General features: G+C 44.6%; 1 protein-coding gene and 1 pseudogene across 1 annotated transcript in view; both read right to left on the minus strand.

The window, feature by feature from the left end:
• Positions 1 to 24,766, minus strand: part of PIGL (phosphatidylinositol glycan anchor biosynthesis class L) — a 118,192-nt gene that overhangs the window by 68,243 nt on the left and 25,183 nt on the right. The gene's annotated exons all lie outside the window — the stretch shown is intronic.
• On the minus strand, positions 23,809 to 24,400 carry LOC144582595 (10 kDa heat shock protein, mitochondrial pseudogene; annotated as a pseudogene).

Raw genomic sequence — 24,766 nt, forward strand, 5'->3', positions numbered from 1 at the left:
AACAGAGTGAGATTCTGTCTCAAAAAAAAGGATTGGGTTTGATATCAATAATGCACTAATTCAATGGTGAAATTTGGCTTATTTGGTATAAAAATCATACAGGAGGGCTGGGTGCAGTGGATCACATCTGTAATCCCAGCACATTGGGAGGCCAAGGCAGGCGGATCACAAGGTCAGGAGTTCAAGACCAGCCTCACCAACATGGTGAAACCCTACCTCTACTAAAACTACAAAAATTGGACTGGTATGGTGGCACACGCCTGTAATCCCAGCTACTCAGGAGGCTAAGGCAGAAGAATCACTTGAACCCGGGGGGCAGAAGGTTGTAGTGAGCCAAGATCAACACTCCAGCCCGGGTGACAGAATGAGACTCTATCTCAAGAAAAAAAAAAAAACACATCTGAATCAATATTCTGATTCTGAGTACATATTGGAATCAGCTTGTGACCCCATATCAGTTTTTTTCAACAATTGCTCAGTTCATGGAAAGCTTTCTTATTCAGTTTACTTGGATAATTTTTTTTTCCTGAGATGGAGTCTCACACTGTCACCCAGGCTCTACTGCAATCTTAGCTCACTGCAATCTCTGCCTCCTGGGTTCAAGCAATTCTCCTGCTTCAGCCTCCTGAGTAGCTGGGACTACAGGCGTGTGCCACCACACCCAGCTAATTTTTTTGTATTTTTTTTTTTTAGTAGAGACGGGGTTTCACCATGTTGGCCAGGATGGTCTCGATCTCCTGACCTTGTGATCTGCCCACCTCGGCCTCCCAAAGTGCTGGGATTACAGGCATGAGCCACTGCACCAGCCTACTTGGAATAATTTTATTTATTTTGCTTTGCCGTTGTGGAATATGTTGCTATTGTACTCTTTGTGTAGGAATGCGGGATAAGCCTACTGAATATTTTCTTAAATTGAACACTTACTGATCTTTTAGATATCACCTTTTCTCAGAGTTATAAATGGCTCTCATTACAGTGATGGTTTCTTTCTTTTTTTTTTTAAGACTGGGTTTCACCATGTTGGCCAGGGTGGTCTCAAACTCCTGACCTCAGGTGATCTGCCCGCCTTGACCTCCAAAGTGCTAGGATTACAGGTGTGGGCCATCCCGCCCAGCCTTCTTCTTCTTTTTTTTTTTTTTGAGACAGAGTCTCACTCTGTCACCCAGACTGGAGCTCACTGCAACCTCCACCTCCAGGGTTCAAGTGATTCTCCTGCCTCAGCCTCTTGAGTAGCTGTGATTACAGGTACCCACTACCACGCCTGACTATTTTTTGTATTTTTAGTAGAGTCAGGTTTTCACCATGTTGGCCAGGCTGGTCTTGAACTCCTGACCGCAAGTGATTTGCCTGCCTTGGCCTCCCAAAGCACTGGGATTACAGGTGTGAGCCACCACACCCAGCATCCATACTGACAATTTCTGAGGGAGCTCCTTTCTACCCCAAATACAAGAGACCCTAATAGTTAGGCAGGAATATCATTGCCCCTATGCAGCCTGAAGAAGTCACAGAAGATGGATCTTCATCCCTCTACAACCCTTAGGATTAAGCGTTCTCTTATAAAAGGAAGAGGTGAAATATGTCAAGAGACATTTGAACCAGAGCAATTCCATCTTGAACAGGGGCTGAGTAAAATAAGGCTGAGACCTACTGGGTTGCATTCCCAGGAAGTTATGGCATTCTTACTTATAGGATGACATAGGAGGTTGGCACAAAATACAGATCATAAAGATCTTACTGATAAAACAGCATGCAGTAAAGAAGTTAGCCGAATTCCACCAAAACTAAGGTGGCAATGAAAGTGACCTCTGGTTGTTTTCATTGCTCATTACATGCTAACTATAAGGCACTCGCATGCTAAAAGACACTCCCACCAGTGCCATGACAGTTTACAAATATCACAGCAATGTTAGTTACCCTCTATCATTTAAAAGGGGGAGGAACCTTCAGTTCTGGGAACTGCGAACGTCTTTCCCAGAAAACTCATGAATAAGCCAGCCCTTGTTTAGAGTATAATCAGGAAATGACTACAAGTGTCTGTAATGGAGCAGCCCACATTGCTGCTCTGCCTGTGTAACAGCCATTCTTTATTCCTTTATTTTCTTTTTTTTTCTTTTTTATTAAGACAGATTCTTGCTCTGTAGCCTAAGCTGGAGTACAGTGACTTGATCTCCGCTCATTGCAGCCTCTGCCTCCTGGATTCCACTGATTCTCCTGCCTCAGCCTCACAGGCAACCACACCCGGCTAATTTTTGCATTTTCAGTAGAGACAGGGTTTCACCATGTTGGTTGGGTTGGCTGGTCTCAAACTCCTGACCTCAAGTGATTTGGGATCTTCGCCTCCCAAAGTGCTGGGAATACAGGCATGATCCGCGGCAACCAGCCTATTCCTTTACTTTCTTAATAAACTTGCTTTCACTTTAAAAAAAACATAAATAAAGTGACCTATGTTCTACAGCAACATTTTCCAGCTGAGGCCTGCAAGAACTCTTACCTTCCTCTTCTTGATCACAGGTTTGAACTGCTTGTCCTGACCCATGCTCCAACCTCCTGGAGTCTGGCCTCACTCTTATCTCCTACATCTAGCCTTGTCCTGACTTCCACACTTGACACCTAACATATTCTTGTTAATAACCTTGGTTCCCAAATGACCAGGACTAAGGTTCCCTATTTGTGACAGTCAGCTGCAGAATACTTTAGATAAATGCCTTTCCTGATTAAGTACCCTCTGGAAGCCCTGATCAACTGGGGCTTTGAACCATGCCGTATGAGTATCAAGGTCATCAATGGAGGCCATCAGTTTGCTAATGAGAACATGAAGCTTTTCACTAGCCAGGAGAATCAGGAGACCTCACCCTCGTCCAGAAGCCCTGGTCATGTCTCTGACACTTCTGCCCTAAAAAAGTTTCCAATGGGCCAGGCGCAGTGGCTCACACCTGTAATCCCAGCACCTTGGGAGGCCGAGGCAGGCAGATTACCTGAGGTTGAGAGTTCAAGACCAGCCTGACCAACATGGAGAAACTCCGTCTCTACTAAAAACACAAAATTAGTCGGGCGTGGTAGCCCACACCTGTAATCCCAGCTACTCTGGAGGCTGAGGCAGGATGATTTTTTTTTTTTTTGAGATGTAGTCTTGCTCTGTCACCCAGGCTGGTGTACAATGGCACCATCTCTGCTCTCTGCAACTAGGAGAATTGCTTGAACCCAGGACTGGAGGTTGCAGTGAGCCAAGATCACGCCATTGCACTCCAGCCTGAGCAACAAGAGCAAAACTCTGTCTAAAAAAAAAAAAAGTTTCCAATGTCTCAGTTTAGCCATAGGGCAGAAGGGTTTTCCCTCAAAGAAATGTTTCCCCCCTTTAGACAGAATTATATTTTTGGTGTTCACACTAACAGGGATGAACAGATAAATCACTTAGTGGAGATGATGCATTATGCAGTCACTAAATCCACACATCTGGGAGACCCTCTGGTTTTTTTCCCTCCCTCTTATCTTTGACAACCAATTGGTCACCATGTCTTAGAAATGCTACCTCTGTAGCAGCACTAGAATCCATCCCCGTCTCTCAATTTCCTCTGCCACTGCTTTATTTCTGACTGATTTCTCACCTGACCATGCTCATTGGTCCCACTGCACCAAGTTTGGAGCCCCCTTCCCAAGCTGCTCTCCAGTGTTGTCAGAGAAATCTTTATTTTCTTATTTATTTATTTATTGCATTTTAGGTTTTGGGGTACATGTGAAGAACATACAAGATTGTTGCATAGGTACACACATGGCAGTGTGATTTGCTGCCTTCCTCCCCATCACCTATATTTGGCATTTCTCCCCTTGCTATCTCTCCTCAACTCCCCACCCCCTGCTGTTCCTCCCCTATTTCCCCCCTATAGACCCCAGTGTGTGATGCTCCCCTTCCTGTGTCCATGTGTTCTCATTGTTCAACACCCACCTATGAGTGAGAACATTCTTTTTTTTTGTTTTAAGATGGAGTCTCACTCTCTGTCACCAGGCTGGAATGCAGTGGTACGATCTCAGCTCACTGCAACCTCCAACTATGGGATTTGAGCGATTCTCCAGCCTCAGTTTACCGAGTAGGTGGAATTACAGATGTGTGCCACCATGTCCAGCTAGTGTTTGTATTTTTTAGTAGAGATGGGGTTTCACTATGTTGGCGAGCTCAAGAATGGTCTCGATCTCTTGACCTCGTGATCTGCCGGCCTTAGCCTCCCAAAGTGCTGGGATTACAGGTGTGAGCCACCAAGTCCAGCAGAGAAATCTTTCTAAAATGAAAATCAGATAAAGTTATTGCCTAGTTTGATGTACTTCAAAGCTCCTTATAGTTTTAAGACTATAACCTTCACCTGATATATGGTCTTTGTGATCTGGTATTTGCCAGATTACATTTGCCTTGATCTTCTCTCACGTTCCCTCAGACGTGAACTCCAGCTATCTGGAAGAACTCAAACGCAATGCACCTGGCTAATTCCTATTTGTTCCTTAAAGCTCAGATCACAGGTAACCTGTCTCTAGTGTCTTTCCTGGCTCCTGCATCTGAGTCCACGGTACATTTGTGTGCTGTTCTTACATCATTAGTTGGTTTGCTGGATTTTACTAGACTGCAAGCTCCTTGAGGGCAAGGACTTCACTTGTCATTTTGTACTCCTAGGACCTGATATTTGAGGTACAGTATATGCTCAAAAATTAAGTGCTAAATTGAGGAAGAAGAACTTTAATCACCCTTAAGCATTTAAGACCACCTCCCCCTTAACTTCCACATTGCATTTCAATAGGGGAAGTAAAGGCTGGCAGACTGGGCACCACTTTAATCACCCTCCTATAGATGGCAGGCATGGTATGGAGGAATCTTTACAGAAGGCACTGTTTTTACTTAACCAGATCAAACCCCCACCTAAGTCACTGTACCCCACCCTACTCCAGGTCCCAAGACGCTTTCACATGTAAATTCTAGAGTTGTGAACCCAAGACCCTTTCACGTGTAATATCTAGAGCTGTGAGCCTTTATAAAGGCAGAGATTTCCTTTGTTAGACAAGCTTGGCTGTTAGGCAACTATACCACCTTGCTCCCAGCCAAATAAATCACCCCTTCCTTCCAAGTTTGGTGTTCTGTCTCCCACAGGTTGCTCCTGCTTCAAAATGAATAAACAAACACATTTCAAAGATTAATAAAGAGGCCGGGTGTGCTGGCTCACACCTTTAATCCCAGCACTTTGGGAGGCCAAGGTAGGCAGATCATGAGGTCAGGAGTTCAAGACCAGCCTGACCAACATGGTGAAACCCCATCTCTACTAAAAATGCAAAAAAATTGGCTGGGCATGATGGCACCCACCTGTAATCCCAGCTACTTGGGAGGCTGAGGCAGGGGAATTGCTTGAACTAGGGAGGTGGAGGTTGCAGTGAGCTGAGATCACATCACTGCACTCCAGCCTGAGTGTCAGAGCGAGACTCTGCCTCAAAAAAAAAAAAAAAAAAATTAATAAAGAAATTTTTTTTTTTTTTTTTGAGACAGAGTTTTCCCTCCTGTTACCCAGGCTGGAGTGCAATGGTGCAATCTCAGCTCACCACAACCTCCGCCTCCTGGGTTCAGACAATTCTCCTGCCTCAGCCTCCCGAGTAGCCGGGATTACAGGCGTGCGCCACCATGCCTAGCTAATTTTCTTTTGTATTTTTAGTAGAGACGGGGTTTCACCATGTTGACCAGGATGGTCTTGATCTCTTGACCTCATGATCCACCCGTCTCGGCCTCCCAAAGTGCTGGGATTACAGGCTTGAGTCACAGCACCAGGCCCTCAATAAAGAAATATTAATAGTGAAACCCATGTTCCTCTCATGTCCTCTCAGGATCCTGTTTCATCCCGACTTCCATGCAAACCTGGCTCAGTGAGGCAGCAGTGTTTTGTAAATACCTCAATCACAGCTACAGAGTGTACATCAAACACTGAGAATCATAGAGGACCAGACAGATGACAACAGTGGCTGAAGGTGACTGATCCAAGTGGCCAGGGAAGTAAGGAGGTAGGAGGACAGCTGGAGCCACATATTGTTACAGAAGCCAAGAGTGGTTTCTGGGTTGAGGGAGTGGTCAACATTGGCCAGAGAGGCTGAGAGGTCCAGTAGGACTGGGACTGAAAAGCATCCTACTGATTTCCAACAGGAAGTTATCAGTGTGACTCTGCAAAGAGGAGCTTCAATGGCAGCAGAAGGAAGGAGGATAATGAGCCAGAATGTAATGCATTGGGGAATTAATAAGAGGATGTGAAGACAGTATATGCAGGTAACACTTGCTTATGAAGGAAGAGAGAGAAGTAGGGCAGTAATGGGATGAGGAGGGCTAAGTAGAGGTTTTTTATTTGTTTTTAATAATGAGAGAATCTTGAACAAATAAATATGGAAAGAACTCAAAACAATAAAATAGGAATAGAGACAAATGACAATTTCCGGGAAGGCATGCTATAGATATAACAGATTACAAGGCATAGGTCAGGACTACTGACAAAATTTCAATAATGAGGCTGTAAATAACATGTCCAGGTGTAGTCCTGGCAGCTAGTTCTAGGAAACAGACTGTTGCTAACTATTCTAAGTTCTGGGAATTTATTTCATAGGTAAGGCAACGGAGTGAGTGAAAATCTGGTATTCACAACCTGTTTCAGGCTAAGGATAAAATCTGAGAGATTAGAATAGAAAGGCAGAAATAAGTAAGCTCACAGTAGGTAAGTAGTGACGTTGACTTTCATGAAATGAGATAAAAAGCAATGGGCTTAGAGTTGCCAATAGCAGATGCCAGTTAAAATTTGATTTTAAGCTGGGCGCAGAGGCTTATTCCCATAATCCCAGTGCTTTGGGGGGCCAAGATGTGAAGATTGCTGGAGGCCAGGAGTTCGAAAGCAGCCTAGGAGACAGAGTAGACTTATGTCTCAAAAAATAATGAAAATAAAATAAAACAAATCTGAATTTCAGATAAACAAGTGAATAATTTTTTTGGTATAATTATGTTCTATGTGAAATTTGGGACACACTTAACATTAAAAAATTATTGTTTGTCTGAAATTAAAGTTTAATTAAGCATTTTGTATTTTATCTGTAATCCTATTTAGGGTACATACCTGTTTGCAGGACAATTATTCTGTTTATTGAATCACAAAATGCTAGTTGTGAAAAAATCTCAGAGATAATCTAACACAACGCTCCTATTTTATGAAAAGAAGCCTGAGGGTCAGAGCATGGACGTATCTGCTCACTGTCACATGAGGTGGAGCTGAGGACTGATCCTGGACTGCTCGAGGTTGCTACAGAATAATTCCCAATTCTATTTTTGAGTCCACCTTTAGGAGACATAATATAAATCCCTAAGATGCCTTGGAATCACAATAATTTTAGTAGACTTCATTCAATAAAGAAATATGGGGCCGGGCGTGGTGGCTCAAGCCTGTAATCCCAGCACTTTGGGAGGCTGAGGCGGGTGGATCACGAGGTCAAGAGATCGAGACCATCCTGGTCAACATGGTGAAACCCCGTCTCTACAAGAGCAAAACTCCGTCTCAAAAAAAAAAATTGAAACTAAATGTGGGATTACAGAGGATCAGTCCAGGAAACCAACTGCAACATTAGAACACTAGCAGGACAATGAACTAAATATGTCATAGTGGGAAGATTGGAGAGTAACAGCACTACTGGCATCAGATTACATTTTTTTTTGAGATGGAGTTTCGTTCTTGTTTCCCAGGCTGGAGTACAGGGGTACAATCTCAGCTCACTGCAACCTCTGCCTCCCAGGTTCAAATGATTCTCCTGCCTCAGCCTCCTGAGTAACTGGGATTACTGGTGCCCACCACCATGGCTAATTTTTTGTATATTTAGTAGAGATGGGGTTTTGCCATGTTGGGCAGGCTGGTCTCGAACTCCTGACCTCAGGTGATCCACACGCCTCGGACTTCTAAAGTGCTGGGAATACAGGTGTGAGTCACCGCACCCGGCCTAGAATTTTTAAAGTATAGATGAATGCTGAAGAAACAGGATATGGCTTCAGCTCTATAACTTTGTAAAGAAAGATTAATTTAGTGTAGTAGAAGATAATCTTGGTTGAATACTTGAAAGATGCAATGATTCATTAAAAAAAAAAAAAAAACAGCCTGGGCTCAGTGGCTCAGGACTGTAATCCTAGTTGGGAGGCCGAGGCAGGCAGATCACAAGGTCAGGAGATTGAGACCATCCCAGCTAACACTGTGAAACCTCACCTCTACTAAAAATACAAAAAAAAAAAAAAAAAAAATTAGCAGGGTGTGGTGGTATGCACTTGTAGTCCTAGCAACTCAGTTGGCTGTGGCAGGAGAATTACTTGAACCTGGGAGGTTGCAGTGAGCCCAGCTCTCACCACTGCACTCCAGCCTGGGTGACAAAGCAAGACTGTCTCAAAAAAAAAAAAAAAAAAAAAGGCTGGGCTTGGTGGTTCATGCCTGTAATCCCAACACTTTGGGATGCCAAGGTGGGCGGATCACAAGGTCAGGAGCCTCCTGAGTTGCTAGGACTACAAGTGCATACCACCACTGCACTCCAGCCTGGGTGACAAAGCGAGACTGTCTCCTAGGACTGAGAATTGTTTTCTTTTTCTTTTTTTTTTTTTTTCTGAGACAGAGTCTCGAACTGTTGCCTGGACTGGAGTGCAATGGCACGATCTCCGCTCACTGCAACCTCCGCCTCCTGGATTCAAGTGATTCTCCTGCCTCAGCCTCCTGAGTAGCTGGAATTACAGGTGCCTGCCACCATGCCCAGCTAATTTTTTGCATTTTTTGTAGAGATGGGGTTTCACTATGTTGGCCAGGCTGGTCTTGAACTCCTGACCTCGTGATCCACTTGCCTCAGCCTCCAAAAGTGCTAGGATTATAGATGTGAGCCACCGCGCCCGGCAGGATTGAGAATTTAACAAGTTAATAAATTTAAGGGACAGAGCATAGTGTTGGATACAAAGTAAAACCTAATATATGTCAGCTATGATCACTATTAGGCTGTTAGTAATGTTTCACCTTAAAAGGAGAAAAGGAAGTGGCAACAGAAGGGAAATGGCTCAGAAGACAGCAAATATCTCACTTTACACCACTGTCTTGCACTACGCTTGTGCTACTATTCCCCCAATATTCAAAGCATGCAGCGTGGGGCCTCTGATGCCCTTGGTTTTCTATCTGTAATGCTCTTGTCCTGCTTCTTCACAAGCCTACCTTTTAACTCATTCCCATCTCAGCTCAGGTCATGTAGACCAGTTATCACTTTCAGGAGAACTTTCCCTAAATCTCAGGTTAGACAAAGTACCTCTCTTCTGCAATCTTTCTCTGCACTTCCCCTTGAGGTCCATCTTACCATGGCATTGTGAATATTTACAATCTCCTCTTCTCCCTGGTCTTGGAGCTCCTTGAGGGGTGAGTCTGTTTTGTTTACCAATCTAGCCCCTGTTCTTGCCTGGTATAGAGTTAAGTATAGCAGTGCCTGTCTCCACCAGGAGAACCTGGGACACCTTCTATGGCTAGTATTGCACATTCTGGTGCCCCAAGTTGGCTCTTAGTAAAGATATTGAGTTTAAACTTGAAAGACTAATTGCCAAGTTAGAAACCACAAATTCAGGTTAATTTCTTTTCTTTTCTTTTTTTTTGAGACAGTCTCACTCTGTCGCCCAGGCTGGAGTACAGTGGCGCAATCTTGACTCACTGCAACCTCTGCCTCCTGGGTTCAAGTGATTCTCCTGCCTCAGCCTCCTGAGTACCTGGGATTACAGGTGCATGCCACCACACCCAGCTAATTTTTGTATTTTTAGTAGAGATGGGGTTTCACCATGTTGGACAGGCTGGTCTTGAACTCCTGACCTCATGATCTGCCGGCCTCAGCCTCCCAAAGTACTGGGATTACAGGCTTGAGCCACTGCACCCGGCCTTTTGTTGTTGTTGTGATAGGATTTTGATCTTGTTTGCCTAGGCCAGAGTGCAATGGTGTGATCTTGGCTTACAGCAACCTCCACCTCCCAGGTTGAAGCAATTCTCCTGCCTCAGCTTCCCAGGTTGCTGGGATTACAGGCACGCGCCACCACACCTGGCTGATTTTTTTGTATTTTTAGAGACAGGGTTTCTCCATATTGGTCAGGCTGGTCTTGAACTCCTAACCTCAGGTGAGCTGCCTGCCTCGGCTTCCCAAAGTGCTGGGATTACAGGCGTGAGCCATGGCGTCTGGCCCTCTTTCTTTTGAGACAGAGTTTTGCTCTTGTCTCCCAGGCTGGAGTGCAATGGGACGATCTCAGCTCACTGCAACCTCTGCCTCCCAGGTTCAAGCAATTCTCCTCCCTCAGCCTCCCAAGTAGCTGGGATTACAGGTACCTGCCACCATGTACCCAGCTAATTTTTGTATTTTTAGTAGAGACGGGGTTTCGCCATGTTGGCCAGGCTGGTCTCAAACTCCTGACCTCAGGTGATCCACCCAGCTCAGCCTCCCAAAGTGCTGAGACTACAGGTGTGAGCCACCATGCCCAGCCTGTTTTTTTTTTTTTTTTTTTTTTTTTTTTAATATGGAGTCTCACTATGTTACCCAGGCTAGAGTGCAGTGGCACCATCATAGCCCACTACAGTTTGGGTTCAAGTTATCTTCCTGCCTCAACCTCTCAAGTAGCTGGAATTACAGGCTTGTGTTACTGTGCTAAATTCTGGTTAATTTCTAAGACCTAATGGCTAAAGAACCCTGAAAATATGACCACAGATGACCCTTGAACAACACGTTTGAACTGCATGGGTCCACTTACACAAAGCATTTTTTCAACAAAAGTTGCACTGAGTGTGCCTGCCTCTCCGACCTTCCCATCCATTTTCTCTATCTCTTCCGCCTCTGCCACCCCTGAGACAGCAAGACAACCTACTCAATCTGAAGACAGGGATGAAGACCTTCATGATGATCCACTTCCACTCCATAAACAGTAAATATACTTTCTCTTCCTTATGATTTTCTCAACATTTCTTTTCTCTAGCTTACTTTATTGTAAGAATGCAGTATGTAGTAAATACACAAAATTATGTGTTAATCAACTGTTTATATTATCAGGAAGGCTTCCGGTCAATAGGCTACTAGTGGTTTGGGGAGTCTAATGTTTATGTGGATTTTCAACTGCGTCGGCGGTGGGGAGTTGGCACCCTAATTCTCTCATTGTTCAAAGGTCAACAGTAGTTTTAAAAATTGCTGGGATGGTGCTGTTTGAAGAATTCAGAGATCAAGGAGATTCATAAACTTAGTTTCTACCACAACCTCCACCCCCACAAAAAAAAAAAAAAAAAAAAAGATAAAAAAGGAAGAGACTACTATTTGCTGAGCAGTCCACTTGTAAGTTACTATACTAGGCAGAAAAAGGTCTTGATTTGGTAAACATAAGAGGCTGGTGATGTGAGTACCACCTCACTTGATTTATAGATATGAAGCCATTATTTCAGTTGCCCAAGAGTACCTGGAACAGTAAATGAAGTAATAGAAGACACCAGTTTTTTTTTTTGAGATGGAGTCTCCCTCTGTTGCCCAGGCTGGAGTGCAATGGCACAATCTTGGCTCACTGCAACCTCCACCTCTCAGGTTCAAGCGAGTCTTTCGTCACAGCCTCCCACCATTATGCTGAACTAACTTTTATATTTTTGTAGAGACCGAATTTCACCATGTTGGCTAGGCTGGTCTTGAACTCCTGACCTCAGGTGATCCACCTGCCTTGGGCTCCCAAAGTGCTGGGATTACAGGTGTGAGCCACCACACCCGGCCAGAAGATACTTTCTAATCCTGGGGATGAATGAGGTTATGTAAAACAGCACTGAGAGCTTTCTAGAAAGAGACATGACAGCCAGCTACTTTATCTTGGTGTGTTTTTCAGATACGTCGTCTCACGTCTCTTCAGGATGAAGAGTTCTCTCTGGGTGAAAGAGCCCTCATTTCCCCCTTCTCATGGTTAGTACTGAGGAGAAGCCGCCCAGGGGTGGGATGATTCCTAACAGGATATTCAAGACTTTAATCTTTTTTTTTTGAGACGGAGTTTCGCTCTTGTTACCCAGGTTGGAGTGCAATAGCGCGATCTCAGCTCACTCCAACCTCCGCCTCCTGGGTTCAGGCAATTCTCCTGCCTCAGCCTCCTGAGTAGCTGGGATTACAGGCACGTGCCACCATGCCCAGCTAATTTTTTGTATTTTTAGTAGAGACGGGGTTTCACCATGTTGACCAGGATGGTCTCGACCTCTTCACCCCGTGATCCACCCGTCTCGGCCTCCCAAAGTGCTGGGATTACCGGCTTGAGCCTGTAACAGCGAAGCCTTTACAGGCTTAAGCCTGTAAAGTGCCACGCCTGGCAACTTTAGTCTTCTTAAAGTACAGGATCTGTAATGCTCTTCAAGGCATGGGGGGAAATGCTGGGGACCCAAGCCCAGAAACTCTCCTTTACTTGTTGGGACTATTAATCCTCAGCTGTTTCTAAGAAAGTTTCCTTGATTCTTGATGCTAAGTAGGGGACTAATACTAAACCATGTTGTGGGGACTACTACTCCACCATGGGCAGTCTTAAGCATCTATGTAGTCATCATGCTAAACACCCACAAGAGGCTCCAGCCCTAAATCATCTGTTCAAATCACCTTGTGACCACAATTTGCTCACTATGCTTCTCCAAACCCCTTCTCTTACCTCACAATGACACAGTGTCACTTCCCCCCTTACAGAAAAAATTAACACCACTACTCTGCAGCCAGTTAGCTGATTCCTCACAAAGGCCCTTACCATGTTAGAAGGACTATCAGTACTATATACATTGACGTGAAACATTATAAAACTAAGTTTGTCTCTTTATTCATGTTGTCATGTGAAAATGATGACATCACTCTTCAATAATATGGAAAGTGGCCAAGTGTGATGGTTCACACCTGTAATCCCAGCAATTTGGGAGGCCAAGGAGGCTGGATTACCTGAGGTCAGGAGTTCGAGACCAGCCTGGCCAACATGGTGAGACCCCATCTCTACTGAAAATACAAAAATTAGCCAAGCATGGTGGTGAGCACCTCTAATCCCAGCTACTCAGGAGGGTGAGGCAGGAGAATCATTTGAATCCAGGAGGCGAAGGTTGCGGTGAGCCAAGATCGTGCCATTGCACTCCAGCATAGGTGACAAGAATGAGACTGTGTCTCAGAAAAAAAAAATAGGCCTGGCTCAGTGGCTCACATCTGTAATCCCAGCACTTTGGGAGGCTGAGGTGGGTGGATCATGAGGTCAGAAGTTCAAGACCAGCCTGACCAATATGATAAAACCCTGTCTCTACTAAATATATGAAAATTAGCTGGATGTGGTGGTACAAGCCTGTAGTTCCAGCTACTCAGGAGGCTGAGGCAGGAGAATTCCTTGAACCCGGTTGCAGTGAGCCAAGAATGCACCACTGCACTCCAACCTGGGTGAGAGAGCAAGACTCCATCTCAAAAATAAATAAATAAATAATAATATGGAAAGTGTGTTTGGGAAGACTAGTTTGATTTAAAGGTTACACGGCATACACAAAACTCCTTGTGAGGACATTCTAGGTGAGGCATTTCAAAGAGATAGGCAGTTATCTTCTAGAGCAGCTAATCTGCTTCTTGTATTAAGAGTCCATTTATATAGGCCTTGAGTGGTGGCTCGTGCCTGTAATCCCAGCATTTTGGGAGGCTGAGACGGGTGGATCACCTGAGATCAGGAGTTCGAGACCAGCTGGCCAACATGGCAAAACCCCATCTCTACTAAAAATACACAAAATTAGCCAGATGTGGTGGCAGGTGCCTGTAATCCCTACTTTGGGGGCTGAGGCAGGAGAACTGCTTGAACCCGGGAGGCAGAGGTTGCAGTGAGCCAAGATTGCACCATTGCACTCCAGCCTGGGTAACAAAGTAAGACTCTGTCTCAAAAAAAAAAAAAAAAAAAAAAAAAAATCAGCCAGGTGTGGTGGTGGGTGCCTGTAATCCCAGCTACTGGGGAGGCTGAGACAGGAGAATCACTTCAACCTGGGAGGCAGAGGTTGCAGTGAGCTGATATTGCGCCACTGCACTCCAGCCTAGGCAACAAGAGTAAAACTCCATCTCAAAAAAAAAAAAAAAAAAGGTCAAGCTATATAGGCTGGGCATGGTGGCTCATGCCTATAATCCAAGCACTTTGGGAGGCTAGGGCAGTCGGATCATGAGGTCAAGTGACTGAAACCATCCTGGCCAACTTGGTGAAACCCCGTCTCCACTAAAGATACAAAATTTAGCTGAGTGTGGTGGCATGCGCCTGTAGTCCCAGCTACTCGGGAGGCTGAGGCAGGAGAATGGCTTGAACCTGGGAGGCAGAGGTTGCAGTGAGCTGAGATTGTGCCACTGCACTCCAGCCTGGCGACAGATCGAGACTGTGGCTCACGCCTATAATCCAGGGCTTTGGGAGGTCAAGGGAGGAGGATTGCTTGCAGTCATGAGTTTGACACCAGACTGAAAACATTGTGAGAGCTCATATCTACTAAAAATAAAAACAAAAAATTAGCCAGGCATGGTAGTGTGTCTATAGTTCCAGCTACTCTGGAGGTTGAAGCAGGAGGATTGCTTGAGCCTAGGAGTTTGAAGCTGCAGTGAGCTCTGAGTAAGCCACTGCACTCCAGCCCAGGAGCAAGACCCTGTCTCAATGAAATAAAAGAAAATGTACAATTCAATTTTTTAAATTATGTTCTTAGAGTTGTGCAGCCATTACTACAATCAACTATCAAATCTAGAACATTTTCATGCCCCCCAAAATAAACCCCATTTTAATAAACCCCATTTTCTCCTGCTCCTAGACCATGGCAAACACTTTCATACTCTGTTTCTATGGATTTGCTTCTTCTGGGCATTTAATATAAATGGAATGATATATAGCTTATTGTGTCTAATTTCTTTCACTTAGCATAATATTTTCCAGGTTCATCCATGCTGCAGCATCAATCAGTATTTCATTCCTTTTTATGGCCAAATAATATTTTCATTGTATCAACATACTTCGTTTATCCACTCATCAGTGACACACATTTCAGTTGTTTCTACCTATTGGCTAGTGTGAATAGTGTTGCTATGGACATTCAGATACAAGTTTTTATTTGAATTATTATTTTCAATTTTTTAGGCATTTACCTAGAAAGAAAATTGCTAGTTACATGGTAATTCTATGTTTATTTTTAATTTTTAATTTTTTTAGAGATGAGGTTTTGCTATGTTGCTGAGACTGGTCTTGAACTGACCTCAAGCAATCCTGCCTCAGTGTCCCAAGTAGCTGGGGTTACAGGCACAGACCATTGTATCTGGTGTTCATTTTTACTTTTTTGAGGAACTGCCAAACTGTTTTCCATGGTGGCTGCATCATTTTCATGCCTATCAGCAATGTATGAGGGTTCCAATTTCTTTGCATTCTCAATAACACTTGTTATTTTTCCTTTAAAAAATTTATGTAGGTGTGAGTGGTTTGGATTTGCATTCTACTAATGACTGGTGATGTTGAACATCTTTTCATGTGATTTTGGGCCGTTTGGGCCATTTTATATCTTCTTTGGAGAAATGCCTGCTCAAGTTCTTTGCCTGTTTTCCTTCCTTCCTTCCTTCCTTCCTTCCTTCCTTCCTTCCTTCCTTCCTTCCTTCCTTCCTTCCTTCCTTCCTTCCTTCCTTCCTTCCCTCCTTCCCTCCCTCCTTCCTTGTTCCTTTTTTTCTTTTTCTTTCTTTCTTTTTTTTTTGAGATGGAGTCTTGCTCTGTCACCAGCCTGGAGTACAGTGGTGCAATCTTGGCTCACTGTAACCTCTGCCTCCTGGGTTCAGGTGATTCTCCTGACTCAGTCTCCTGAGTAGCTGGGACTACAGGTACATGCCACCATACCCGGCTAACTTTTGTAGTTTTAGTAGAGACAGGGTTTCACAATGTTGGCCAGGATGGTCTCAATCTCTTGACCTTGTGATCCACCTGCCTCGGCCTTCCAAAGTGCTAGTATTACAGGTGTGAGCCACCATGCCCAGCCTCCTTTACCTATTTTTCAATTGGATTGTCTTTTTTTCCCTTGAGACAGGGTCTCACTCTGTTGCCCAGGCTAGAGTGCAGTGGTGTGATTTTGTCTCAATGCATTCAAGTGATTCTCCTGCCTCAGCCTCCTGAAGAACTGCAATTACAGGTGCCCACCACCATGTCTGACTAATTTTGGTATTTTTAGTAGAGATGGGGTTTCACCATGTTGACTAGGCTGGTCTAGAACTCCTGGCCTCAAGTGATCTGCCCACCTCAGCCTTCCAAAGTGCTGGGATTACAGGTGTGAGCCACTGTGCCTGGACACAGTGGCAATTTTAATAATTTTTAAAATTACTTTTTGAGCCACACGTGGTGGCTGACACCTATAATCCTAGTGTTTTGGGAGGCTGAGGCAGGCAGATCACTTGAGCCCCAGAGTTCGAGACCACCGTGGGCAACATTGTGAAACCTCACATCTACAAAAACGACAAAAAAATTAGCAAGGCATGGTGGTGCACATCTGTAGTCTCAGCTACTTGGGAGGCATTGAGGTGGGAGGATCATCCCTGTCTCAAATTCCAGGCTGGTCTCAAACTCCTGGCTTCAAACAGTACTAATAACATATTATTATTCTCTCTGCCTTCAGAGTATTGGGATTACAGGTGTGAACCACTATTATGCCCAGCCGATTTTTTGTCTTTTTGTTGTAGGACTTCTTTATATGGTTTGAATATCAATCCCTGATCAGCTATACGGCTTGTAAATATTTTCTCCCATTCTGTAGATTGTCTTTTCACTCTTGATAGTGTCCTTTGATGCATAAAAGTTTTTAATTTTGATGAAGTCCAATTTATCTATTTTTTTCTTTTGTTGATTACTGTTTTGGTGTCGTATTCAATAAATTGTCACAGGATCCTTAGAGTGTTGCTTCACCAGCTGGAAACCTCTGTGGCTGGTGGTGCCTTCTGCTTGAGTATTATTGTGCCCACTGGGCTTGTTCTGCCCACTCATCCTGACAGGCTACATAACAGCCTGGGCTGGGCTCCCCAAAGGGCTGCAGCTCTTTTCTTCTTGTCACTGGGAACATGGCAAGCAGAGGGGTATGTTTCAGCCCTGTTTTGTGTCACAGCTCTTTTAGTCCCACTATTCGGCACGTCCTGAGTTTCCTGTTCCCTGTCCAGAAGAAATAGGTACATGGAAAACTGGACGGTGAGCAAGGTGGAGAAGAGCTTCATCAAGCGGCAGAACAATTCTCAGGAGACCCAGAGTGGGTGGTTCCTTTCTGCAAGTAGGTCATCCAACAAGTGTCTAGCTGTTAGAGGAGAAGATACCCGCAGTGGGTAGCTCCTGTCCACAGGCAGGTCATCCTGACATCTGCGCAGCCCTCAGCAGAGAGAAGACATGGAGTGGGTAGCTCCTATTCGCAGGCAGATCATCCCATCATCTCTGCAGCACTCAGTGGAGAAGAAACATGGAGTGGGTAGCTCCTATCAGAAGGCAGGTCTTCCTGTTGTCTGCCTGAATCTGAGGATTTTATGGGCTTCAGAGGGGAGGAAGTGCATGCTGAATTGGTCCATGGTTGGCCATAGGTGGATCCAGAAAAAGCACCATAAATTCTCATTCTGGTCCATGGATCTGGCAGCCCAGCCCACAAGCTTCAGGCTGTCCCTGGCTTGAAGGTGGGGCTTCACCAGGCACCTGACCCTTTTGCCCCACGAGCCTATCTGCCTCCTGCTGCCATCAGGCTGTTTGTGCCGAGGAGTGCCTGCAGGCCCATGCTGAACTGCCCTCAGTACCCCCTCGGCCTCCCTCCTGTGCTCATCTGAGCCCAAAGTCTGGAGGGGGCCAAGTTGGCAGGAGGCTGGTATGTCAGTGCTGCCCTGAACATATGCACACTCCGCTGGGTTGCGACAGTGCCTGGGCTCAGCCTTCACTTTGCTCCATAATCAAAGCACGCACTGGGAACAGGGAGAGGCCAGGCAGTGGGAGCAGGCATTTTTGAGCCTGTGGGGTCATGGAAGCTTCCAGTGTCCCCTAGAGGGCAGGGATGCTTGGGTCCACAGCCATAGCTGGTTGGCTACAGCTGCACCGGCCCTGCCAACTCGGAAGGGAGTGGGGCTCCCTCCTGTTCTTGGCTGTCGCTGGCTCCATGGAGTGCGCAGCCCCAGCTACACCTCCCCCAACTGCTATTGTCATGGCAGCAGCCACCACTCCAAACAGGCTGCTGCTGCCGTCAAAATCATCACCAAATCCAAGATTAAGAAGATTTATTCCTATATTTTCTGTTAAGAATTTTATAGTTTTAGTCCTTATATTTAGATATTTTTGAGATAAATTTTGTATGATGTGAAGGAGGAGTCTAACTTCATTCTTTTTTTTGAATACGGACAGGGTCTCACTCTGTTGCTCAGGCTGTTCTCAAACTCCTAGATTCAAATGATCCGCCCGCCTTGGCCTCCCAAAGCCAACTTCATTATTTTGCATGTGGATGTATGGTTGTCCCAGCACCATTTGTTGAAAGAGTATTCTTTCCCCATTGAATTGTCTTGGCACCACTGTTGAAAATCAATTGACTATATGTGAGGGTAGAACTTTTTTTTCCCTTGCAAAGTCCAGGATCGAGGCTTAGAATGTATTATTAAAAAGATTCAGGCCAGGCGCGGTGGCTGAAGCCTGTAATCCCAGCACTTTGGGAGGCCGAGGCGGGTGGATCATGAGGTCAAGAGATCAAGACCATCCTGGTCAACATGGTGAAACCCCGTCTCTACTAAAAATACAAAAAATTAGCTGGGCATGGTGGCACGTGCCTGTAATCCCAGCTACTCAGGAGGCTGAGGCAGGAGAATTGCCTGAACCCAGGAGACGGAGGTTGCGGTGAGCCAAGATTGCGCCATTGCACTCCAGCCTGGGTAACAAGAGTGAAACTTCGTCTCAAAAAAAAAAACAAGATTCATGATTCAAAAGAATCAATAAAGCAAAGGTTAAAAATAAATTTAAAAAAGAAAGAAAAGCAACAAAACAGAATAAAGCCTACTCATCCTTCTATTACAGAAACCACCCTGCTGTGTCTCAGCCTTAAGGAACTAGGTCTATCTGATCATAACAGTTGTACCAAACTAGTAGATGTAGCAACACATCATCTTGAATTACAACACACACAACAGCTGCAACTTTACTTGTCCCAAAGGCTCTCCGGAATATCCCACAAATGACTAGAAATTGTTTTTGGAACTTGGTATTATGGGGAAATAATCTGAAAGACTGACCCAATAACCTTTCTTCTGGACACAAACATTATTTGTCTTTAAGACTCACATTTTAGAAAATTTGTTGCCTCAAAGACAAAGTCTTTGGTCCGAGTATAATTTTTGTAGAGGCAACGGTGTGCTGGCTAAATTCATTTTGGTTACTTAAAAAAATGTCTATTTCCAGGCTGGGTGCAGTGGCTCACACCTGTAATCACAGCATTTTGGGAGGCTGAGGGAGACGGATCACCTGAGGTCAGGAGTTCACTACCAGCCTGACCAACATGGAGAAACCCTGTCTCTACTAAAAATACAAAATTAGCCAGGCATGGTGGTGGTGGTGCATGCCTGTAATCCCAGCTACTTGGGAGGCTGAGGCAAGCAAATCGCTTAAACCCGGGAGGTAGAGGTTGTGGTGAGCCGAGATTGAGCTATTGCACTCCAGCCTGGGCAACAAGAGTGAAATTCCATCTCAAAAAAAAAAAGAAAGAAAGAAAGTCTACTTCTGTGTTTCCTTTTCTTTCTTTCCTTTTTTTTTTTTTTTGAGATGGAGTTTCACTCCTGTGGCCTAATCTCAGCTCGCTGCAATGTCTACTTCCCGGGTTCAGGTGATTCTCCTGCCTCAGCCTCCCCAGTAGCTGGGATTATAGGTGTCTGCCAACCATGTGCGGCTAATTTTTATATTTTTAGTAGAGACGGAACAGAAAGAAAAAAAAAAAGAGACAGTGTTTTCCCATGTTGGCCAGGCTGGTCTCAAACTCCTGACCTCAGGTGATCTGCCTGCCTCAGCCTCCCAAAGTGCTGGGATTCCAGGCATAAGTCACCATGCCCGGCCTTGAGTTTTCTTTATATTCCTATTTAGCTTTCTGCTGAGAGGGTTCCAGCTTGTCATAAAGAAAATATTCTAATGTGAATGTGTCATTAAGTGTAAAAGAGTTTGGTAATATGGTAAGTGTTTAAAAATATCAGATATGGGGTGGGCATGGTGGCTCACGCCTCTAATCCCAGCACTTTGGGAGGCCAAGGTGGGTGGATCACTTGAGATCAGGAGATCGAGACCAGTTTGGCCAACATGGTGAAACCCCATCTCTACTAAAAATACAAAAAATTAGCTGGGCATGGAGGCGCGTGCCTGTAATCCCAGCTACTCCAGAGGCTGGTGTAGGAGAATCGCTTAAACCCAGGAGATGGAGGTTGCAGTGAGCAGAGATCGTGCCACTGTGCTGCACTCCAGCCTGGCAACAGAGTGAGACTCCATTAAAAAAAAAAAATCAGATATGGTGTGGAGCAGAGCACATGAATCTCCATTTATAGAACAACCACATCTAAATATGTCTTACCTAGGCCGGGCGCGGTGGCTCAAGCCTGTAATCCCAGCACTTTGGGAGGGCGAGGCAGGTGGATCACGAGGTCAAGAGATCGAGACCATCCTGGTTAACATGGTGAAACCCCGTCTCTACTAAAAATACAAAAAATTAGCTGCGCATGGTGGCGCGTGCCTGTAATCCCAGCTACTCAGGAGGCTGAGGCAGGAGAATTTGCCTGAGCCCAGAAGGCGGAGATTGCAGTGAGCCGAGATCACGCCATTGCACTCCAGCCTGGGTAACAAGAGCGAAACTCCGTCTCAAATAAACAAACAAACAAATAAATAAATAAGTCTTATCTGATCCTGAAGAAGACCTAGGAAGCCTGGTCTGAGGAGCTTTAAGTAAAATCACAATCACATTCAATCAGCAGAGATGGGGGAAATTATTTGCCAAAGTACTACATATAGCTGGTTTGTAGCAGAGCCACAACCTGAACCTACATTTCATGATTCCTGGACAAGAGCTCTGTCCATCTTTGATCTCATCTTCCTCACATCCGTCCTTTCTTTAACTGCCAATAGTAATCTGTTTAAAATGGAAATAAGAACCTTTTTTTTTTTTTGAGACATAGTCTATGTTGCCCAGGCTGGAGTGCAGTGGCGCTATCTTGGCTCACTGCAACCTTTGCCTCCCAGGTTCAAGTGATTCTTCTACTCAGCCTCCTGAGTAGCTGCGATTACAGGTGCTTGCTACAATGCCCAGTTAATTTGTATTTTTAGTAGAGGTGGGGTTTCACCATGTTGGCCAGGCTGGTCTCAAATTCCTGACCTCAAATGATCCGCCTGCCTTGGCATCCAAAAGTGCTGGGATTACAGGCATGAGCCACTGTGCCAGGGGGAAATAGGGACTTCTAATTAAAGGACTAGTGACATTTTCACTTTACTCTCCTCTCTCAAACTCCATTAAAAACAACAACAACAACAACAACAAAAATTAAATAGCATCAATTTCTATATAAGCAAGAAAAAAAAAACACTGCTGAAAACCATAAAACATGATACATTCCTGCTTATTACTGTCAACCCTGTCCCCGAAAGAGGAGGCATACAGCCATCTGGTACATGCTGCACCTTGGACTTCTTTCTTTCTTCTTCTTTTTTTTTTTTTGAAATGGAGTTTTGCTCTTATTGTCGAGGCTTGAGTGCAGAGGCATGATCTTGGCTCACCACAACCTCTACCTCCCGGGTTCAAGTGATTCTCCTGCCTCAGCCTCCTGAGTAGCTGGGATTACAGAAATAAGCCACCATGCTTGGCTAATTTTGTAGTTTTAGTGGAGACAGGGTTTCTCCATGTTGGTCAGGCTGCTCCTAACCACAGGTGATCCACCCGCCTCAGCCTTCCAAAGTGCTGGGATTACAGGCATGAGCCACCGTGCCTGGCCACCTTGGATTCTCAACAGGATATAGAAGTCCCTCAAAATTGAGCATCAGAGGCATCTTCAGAACCTCACCATCTTCAGTGGCAACCAGTGTTTTTTTTTTTTGTTGTTGTTGTTTGTTTTTTAAGGACATTATTATTATTATTATTTTAGGCAGGGTCTCACTCTATTGTCCAGGCTAGAGTGAAGTGGCAGTGGAGAGCATGGCTCATTGGCGGCCTCAACTTCCTGGGCTCAAGTGATCAGGAAGAGGGTCTTAAAGAAGAGACTGGCTGGCATGATGACTCATGCCTGCAATCCTAGCACTTTGGGAGGCTGAAGCAGGTGGATCACTTGAGCCCAAGAGTTCGAGACCAGCCTAGGCAACATGGCAAAACCTGTCTCTACTAAAAACACAAAAATTAGCTGAGCATGGTAGAGTGTGCCTATAAGTCCCAGCTACTCAGGAGGCTGATACAGGAGGATCACTTGAGCCTAGGAGGCAGAGGTTGCAGTGAGCCGAGACTGCACCACTACATACCAGGCTGAGTGACAGAGTGAGACTCTGTCTCAAAAAAAGAAAAGAAAAGAAAAAAAAAAAAACAAATGTAAAGGGTGAAAAATGGCCAGGTGGGGTGGCTCATGCCTGTATTCCCAGCACTTTGGGAGGCTAACATGAGCAGATCATGAGGTCAGGGTTCAAGACCAGCCTGGCCAACATAGTGAAAACCCGTCTCTATTAAAAATACAAAAAATTATCCAGGCGTGGTGGCGGGCACCTGTAATCCCAGCTATTCAGGAGGCTGAGGCAGGAGAAGCGCTTGAATGTGGGAGGTGGAGGTTGCAGTGAATGGAGTTCACGCCACTGCACTCCAGTCCAGGTGACAGTGCGAGTCTCCATCTCAAAAAAACCCCCCAAAACTCAATATTGTATTGTGAAAATCTTTCTGGGTTATTAAATACGCACAGAAAACTTTATATTGTGGTTTAACATTCTAGACCATGGCTATACAACAGTTCGTCTACTGCTAGATGCTTCAGTTGCTACCAATTTTTTTGCTATTATAAATAATGCTGCAATGAATATCACTATACATAGACATCTTGAATCCTATTTTTGTGGTATTTGCAAACCTTTTCCAAACAACCTCTTCCAATGAGTGGTATTAGCTGGAAATGCATGCTTTGTTCCTTCCTGGTCTCATTATTTTTTTTGTACTTGACTTCCCCAGTCGTATTACTTGAAGGCTCAGTCTCTCTTCAGTTCCCAGAATAATCCGGCTTTGAAGTAGTATTGAAGCAGCTTTCAGTTTTTACATAATAGCTCCATATCAGCTAGGTCTACTATGGTCTCCTTCCCTGGTTTCTTTTCTAGGAAACATTCTTGTCCTTTGTACCCTTTGGAAGGACTGGAGCCTTGCTCTGCTCTTGCCAACAGGGACTGGAACTGTGCCCTTCAGCCTCAGCCCAGTCACTTCTTTGTGTATTTGGAGAAAAGGACTGCAGGAGGCTTTATTTTCATCTCTTAGAGTGAGAGGACGCTTGGTCAGATCCACTTTGGCAGCAAGCTATGGTCTTTTTTGTTTTTTGTATGGGGAAGGCTCTCACTGGTTCTCAAGAGGAGAGAGACTTTAATTACTAACATGATCCCAACAGTCCCAGCCTCAGCTTTGTGGCTTCCCTTTCTGGTATGATTTGCATGAATTTATTGGAAAACACAATGACTTCCAAGAACTGCTAGCAAGCCAGGCCCATGTTTCCTAGTAGGTACTAGATTCTACTTCCTTGTTCAGTTTAAATTAGTCTGTAAAACTCTTGGGCTTTTTTTTTTTTTTCAGTTATCATTAGTTTATTATAAAAGAGAGATATGGAAATTTTTACATGATGGAAGATTTCAGAACTTCAGTGGAATGGGCAGCTTCACATTGATGCCATTTCAATAGTGACTTATTTCAGTCTACATACTTTCCAAGAATGTCACCATCTCTAAATAGGAAATAATCCTTGTCATCTAGAACTACTTTGGTGCCTCCATATTCTGGGAGAAGAACTTTATCTCCAACTTTCACGCTAACTGGTTGAATCTCTCGACCCTTTCCTTTAGAACCTCATCCAACAGCGACTACTGTTGCTTGCAATACTGTTCCTTGAGATTTTTCTGGAAGCATAATGCCTCCTTTGGTTACAGTTTCAGCAGTACTCCTTTCAAGCAATACTCGGTCAAAGAGTGAGAGAAACTTTCTAAACTCCTGTCCTGCCATGACTCCCTCAGCCTCAGACTTGTACTCTGCTCTGGCACACTGTGGCAAGGAGAGACCCGCGATACGACTCTCGCAACATGTGAAAAGCAAGTCTTGGGCTTTTTAATGCCACATTGATGTCAAAACAAGCACTGGAAGAAAGACATTTTTATTGTGCTGAAACCTTAGGACAATAGAGGCAAATCTACAAAGTGGCAAAATGACTAGATGTAGAAAAATACTTTCAAACCTAAGTATTCATTTAGAACTTTCCCTCCAGTGTGGCAATCAGGAACCGGAAGAAAAGAAAAGAGAACTTTCCAGAAGGTTAAAACTATGTAACTCAAGGGTTGAGACTTTAAGTAAAATGAAAACAATTTCACTTAAGACTCAGACATTAGTTTGCTAATTTCCATTTCTGGGTAGATAAAAACTGAGGAAAGGGATAGCTTAGGCATAATTCTATTTCTTAGAGACCACACATTCATAGGCTAGCCACAGGAAGAAAGTTTATGGTGTAAATGGAATAATTCCTTTAC

Source organism: Callithrix jacchus, chromosome 5 (genome assembly GCF_049354715.1).
Source record: "Callithrix jacchus isolate 240 chromosome 5, calJac240_pri, whole genome shotgun sequence".
NCBI classification, from domain to species: Eukaryota; Metazoa; Chordata; class Mammalia; order Primates; family Cebidae; genus Callithrix; species Callithrix jacchus.